The following is a 6,000-nucleotide window of genomic DNA, read 5'->3' on the forward strand; positions in this document are numbered from 1 at the left end:
CTTTTCATTCCCTTTGGAGCCTTCTCAGTCTTTCATCTTCTTCCTTTCCTCTCTCTTAATCAGCGCTTCCTTCCGCCATTTCCGTTTTCGTTTCTCCCTCCGGTGAGTTTCTCCTCCCTCTCTATTAGATAATAATGGCGGATAGGGGTTCTCGAAGTCCCCAGGGGGGAGCTTCCGGAGACGAAGGCGAAGCGCAACGTTTTTGGAATGTTGCGGAATCGCCTTCCTTACTGACGGAGATAGCAGTGGATGCCAACGCTGCTTTTCTATCTGAGAGAGTCGCTGAAGCTCCGGCGGAGCGCCCTACCTTCGTTGCTCCTTCTCGTGGTGGGTCGTCTTTATTAACCCGCCCGGGAAGGCCTAACTTCCCAAGGGGCATGGAGGAAGATGAGGAGGAAGAAGATGAAATGTTGATTGCCGAGGGAACCTCCGACCCAGGTCCCGTTGACGAACCGGCGCATGCCGAGTCTGAAGGAGAAGGATCGGAGGAAGATTTAAGCGGTCCGGCTTCCTCGCTTTTCCCGACTTAGACAGAATCCGAATCGGTATCACATCCCCGAATCGGTCATCACCTATCTCGCCCGGGCAATCAATGCGAGACAATACTCCGGACGATGGCCTCAAGGGGCGACGCTTTCGCAGAGGGATCCGAGTGACACGACAGAGTTGAAATCCGTTGATAAGTTCTTTTGCTTTCGCATGTACGCCCTTAATCGGTCTTTTTCGTGTCTCGTATACACCGAATTTGATTAACAACCAACCGAGAGTCGCTGAAAACACTGAGGTGCGTGACCTCCAAGCTAGCGGCGAGACGGAGGCCGAGTAACAATGCTTCATATTCCGCCGTATTGTTCGACGCTTGGAATCCAAGTCGTAAGGCATACTGTATATAGGTATGATCGGGGGTTTCCAGCACAACCCCAGCCCCACTTGCCTTCGAGTTGGAAGAACCGTCGACAAATAGTTTCCAAGGAATAGGGTAGGTAAGGGTCGGGAGAGCGGTTGTTGTTGGAACTGCAACATCCTTTGGCATATCGTTGACCGGGAGCTCGAATGGTGGAGTTCCTTCGGCGATAAAATCAGCTACTGCTTGCCCTTTGATTGCTGCCTTCGGTCTGTATTGAATGTCAAATTCACTCAATTCGATGGCCCATTTCGTGAGTCGGCCGGAAGCTTCTGGTTTCTGCAATACCTGGCGAAGCGGAAGATCGGTCATTACGATGATGGTATGGGCATGGAAGTATGGCCTGAGTCGGCGAGAGGAAGTAATTAAAGCCAAGGTAATTTTTTTCAGGCTTGGGTATCTTGTTTCTGCCGGCAATAATGCTTTGCTGACGTAGTAAACCGGTAGTTGCTTTCCTTCGGATTCTCTTATCAAGGCCGAGCTAACCGCTGCCTCGGACACCGCTAGGTAAAGGAGCAGAGACTCCCCCGATTCGAGCTTTGATAAGAGAGGTGCAGAACCGAGACATGATTTTAATTGTTGGAATGCCGCTTCACATTCTTCCGTCCAGTCCATTGTTTGTCTTCCTTTCAACTGTCTGAAGAAAGGGAGACATTTATCCGTGGCTCTGGACAGGAACCGATTAAGTGTTGCGACTCGTCCAGTCAACCTTTGGATGTCCTTTATGGTTTTAGGGAATTCCATATCAATCAAAGCCTTTATCTTCTCAGGGTTTGCCTCTATTCCTCGCTGACTAACCAAGAAACCGAGGAACTTTCCAGAGCGCACCCCAAAAGCGCATTTATTCGGATTCAGCTTCATCCGAAACTTTCGTAGAGTGAGAAACATTTCTTCCAAATCATTCACATGATCTGCCGCGTGTATACTTTTGACGAGCATATCATCAATATATACTTCCATGGTTCGGCCTATAAGCCGAGCAAAGATTTTATTAACTAATCTTTGATAGGTTGCGCCGGCATTCTTCAGACCAAATGGCATCACTCAGTAACAATAAAGGCCTTTGTTGGTGACAAAGGTAGTTTTTGATTTATCTGTCTTATGCATTGCAATTTGATTATATCCTGAATAAGCATCCATGAAGCTAAGGAGCTCATGTCCGGCAGTGCTATCTACTAGCTGGTCTATCCTTGGAAGCGGAAAGCTATCCTTTGGGTAGGCTTTATTTAAGTCAGTATACTCAATACAGACCCGCCACTTCCCGTTGGATTTCTTTACGAGCACGACATTCGCGACCCACTCTGGATAGTGTACTTCTTATATGAAATTAGCCTGGAGGAGTTTGTCGACTTCTTCCTCAATGATAGCGTATCGTTCAGGGCCGGCGGGCATTGCTTCGTCGGATCGGCCGATACGACGGATCGATGTTAAGTCGGTGAGTTACCACATAGGGGTCGATCCCGGGCATATCTTCATGACTCCTGGCAAAGACGTCGGCGTACCTACGAAGCAGGTTAGCTTTTCTTTCAAAGGGGATTGCAGAGACGAGCCAATTTGCACTGTCTTGGATCCATCTGTCTCGGCCAAGGGGACCGAGACAAGATCCTCGACCTGCCCTCGTTCATAATTCTCGCCCCGAGGGTCCAATGATTCAATCGTTAATATGTTGGTCGGACTTTTGTCGGCGGCTCCTTTTACGGCTATCATGTAACATCGCCTTGCATCCTGCTGGTCTCCTTTGACAATTCCGACTCCCGACTCGGTCGGGAACTTCATTGAAAGGTGGTATGTGGATACCACGGCCTGGAGGAGACTCAATGAAGGTCGGCCGAGTATTGCGTTGTATACTGAGGGTTGATCGACGACCAAGAAGTCAACCATCATCGTCGTCTGACATGGGGCACTACCAGCAGTGAGCGGCAACGAGACAATCCCTTCAGGCAGTACCTGTCCTCCGGAAAAACCGATCAATGGGGTCCGAACTGGGCGTAGTGTGGACCGTTCGATCCCCATTTTGTCGAACGCCTGGGTAAATAACACGTCTGCAGATGACCCCGTATCGACGAGTATCCGAAACACCTTTCGGAGCGATAGTCAGGGTGACAATCAATGCGTCATCGTGGGGGTGATAGATGCCTCGGGCATCTTCCTCCGTGAAAGAGATGCAATATCTTTCTCTTTTCTTCTCCTTTGGTGGCCGATCTATGATCATGAGCTCGGACTGAGGCTGAGTAAGTTTTCTTGCATGATTCCTTCGTGCATTGTTTGAGTCGCCCCCACCTTGTGGACCGCCGATAATCGTCCGGATTTCTTCCATAGGCTGGCTCTCGGTCGGGCGTGCCTCAGCTGCCCCAGCTTTAACCATATGTTCTCTGAGTCGGCCGTCTTTTATGAGTCGTTCGATCTCTTCTTTTAGGTGACGGCAATCACTTGTGTTATGTCCGTGATCACGGTGATAATGGCAGTATTTATCCTTGTCCCGCCGATTAGGATTACTCCTGAGCTTACTGGGCGGTTAACAAAGCCTTCATTTTTTATTTCCATCAATACCTCTTCCTGAGTCTTGTTCAAGGGAGTATACGCGGAAAATCTTCGGTCCGGCCGCTTTCCCGACCTTCGCTCATCGCGCGCTTGATCATCCTTGCGTTTCCTTCCTCCGGCCGAGTCGGCTTCCTTTTTGGTTGACTCTTTGGCTAAGGTTTTAGTTTCACGCAGGATTCGCGCTTCCTCGGCATTCGCATACTTATCCGACCGTGCCATAAATTCTGCCAGAGTATCGGGCGGAGTTTTGTCTAGAGATGCCAGGAATGGCTTATCTCTAACTCCTTGCATGAGCGCATTGAGAGCCGTTTCTTCCGAATGTTTTCGAACCTGAAGGGATTCGAAATTAAAACGCTTGATGTAATCTTTCAGTAGCTCTCCCTGCTTTTGAACTACGTTGTTCAGATGTGCAGGGGGCTTCAATTTCTTCTTTCCGCCGATGAAATTGGTGAGGAAGGCGTCACTCAGCTCAGCGAATGAACTGACGGACTTTGGTTTCAACTGTTTGAACCACAGTCGAGCTACATCGGTCAATGTAAGAGAAAAGGCCCGACACATTACTGCGTCCGAGGCATCGTGGAGCTCCATATAGGTTCTGAAGCATTCGATGTGCTCCGTTGGGTCGGTCTTGCCGGCGAAAGGAGTGATTTGAGGTAATCGAAACCTCTCGGGCAACCGGGCCTTCAGTACCGAGTCCACAAAGGGGGACGCCTTCGCTTCGGATCCGGTTGGATATACATTCCGGCCGTGCTTTATGTCCGCCATCTCTTTCGCCATTTCTTCCCGCACTTCTCTTTTAAAATTTTGAATGTCGGCTTTCCAAGGTTCACTGCTCTCTGCCGTGCCCTCCATGGATGGGCGATTGCGCCTTCTTCGTTCTATCTCGTGCCGAAGATCAGTCGGGGGGAGGGAAGCGTTGGCTGACTGCGCTGGAGATGGTTCTGATCCGCCTTGGGGTTGGCTCGGCCGGAAAGACTGCGGCGCGGAAGGTTGAGGATCAACCGCCGCCGCCGGTACGTGCGCTGTCTCCCCTTGAGGATGCGGGAGTGGCTGCATTTGCTGCTTCGTTCCAGCATCTGCTTCATCATATTCATATCGGAGCGGATTTCTTGAACCTCCTTGTCCAACCGCCCATCGTCGCGACCCGTTGATTGTTGCTTTTCGGTCGCCCCTCGTCGGCGGTTGTTAGGTGGGTTCGGGCTGCGGGAACCGCGATTGGACCCGCTGCCCTGTAATCGCATTCTCATTCAAATCTTCTTCTCGGACCGTCCTTCTAGTCATCACCATTGAAATCGGTATAGAGATACGAGATGGCTTTTGTACGTTTCCCAGCAGACGCCAAGTTGATGCAAATGTCCGATTCCTCCTCTTGGACCTTCGTGTACCGCACAAAAGAAAAAGGGACAAAGGAGACCGCTTGAGCAGGGGACCCTCCGATGCCAAAGTCGCCTGGATTCTAGGTCTAAGAGTATTGAGGAGCCTTTTTAGAGAGGATTTGTTCCGTACCTCTCAAGGTGACAGGGTCCCTCTTTTATAGCTACTGGGGCGTGTGTCGCACGAGGATTCTCTTCTCGATATTGAGCGCGGGATCTTCTCCGGGATCACGGGGATAAGATCGTGCCCATCTTGAGCCTTCATCCGATCCCGTGAGCTTGGGTCGGAGATCTTATCCCAAGATATCCGGGATGAGGCTCGTCCTAGCGATGGTCGGTCTGGCAGGGTGGTCCGCCCGACGCATGCCCGGGACGCTGATGAGTCGTCCGAACCGACTCAACCTTTGTCTTGGTTTAGCGCACCATGCCTCGGACTTGACACATCCTTTTGTGATCCGAGGCATTAAGTCCGAGTCTGCGGACTTGTATTTTTTATCCCCAATGAAAATAGTTGATGGTTAAAAAGTATAATATTAACAAAAGATTGAATTACCCAATAAGTCTATTCCTCATAAAATAAGTAATTAGTAATGAGTTCCAATGTGTGATCCACGAACTCATATGGTGCTCTCTGCCCTCGAGTTCGGGCAAGTGCAGCTTGTGGCCAATGGTTCAGGTTGTTGATGCAACGACCCCGCTTTGAAAAAACCCACATCCAATATCACCCGATGTAACAATCCTACGTTAGAACTTGTACATTAGAGAGGTGATAAAAAATCTAAAACTTATATGAGAATCATTCACTTAATACATGTGTGTGTGTGTGTGTGTGTGTATATATATATATATATATATATATATATATATATATATATATATATATATATATATATAGTAATCTATTGATATGCCATAGGATCAACCTCACACATGTGCAAGCCACAAGCTACAACTATGGTTATGATAAGGCAAGGCACGGTGTGTTGTCTTTGACTTGGCTTATTGTGTATTTTTCTACCTGAGCGTGATCATGTGCATGTGCATGTAGGTAGAAAGCTGCCATCCACTAACACAATATTAATTGAGTTAATATGCACTAATAGATCATTAATGCACTAACTGCATGTGTCTCAAGCCCTAACCGCTATTATATATATATATTTTTTCTATAAAAGCTCATTC

This window comes from Magnolia sinica, chromosome 10 (genome assembly GCF_029962835.1).
Source record: "Magnolia sinica isolate HGM2019 chromosome 10, MsV1, whole genome shotgun sequence".
In the NCBI taxonomy this organism is placed as follows: domain Eukaryota; kingdom Viridiplantae; phylum Streptophyta; class Magnoliopsida; order Magnoliales; family Magnoliaceae; genus Magnolia; species Magnolia sinica.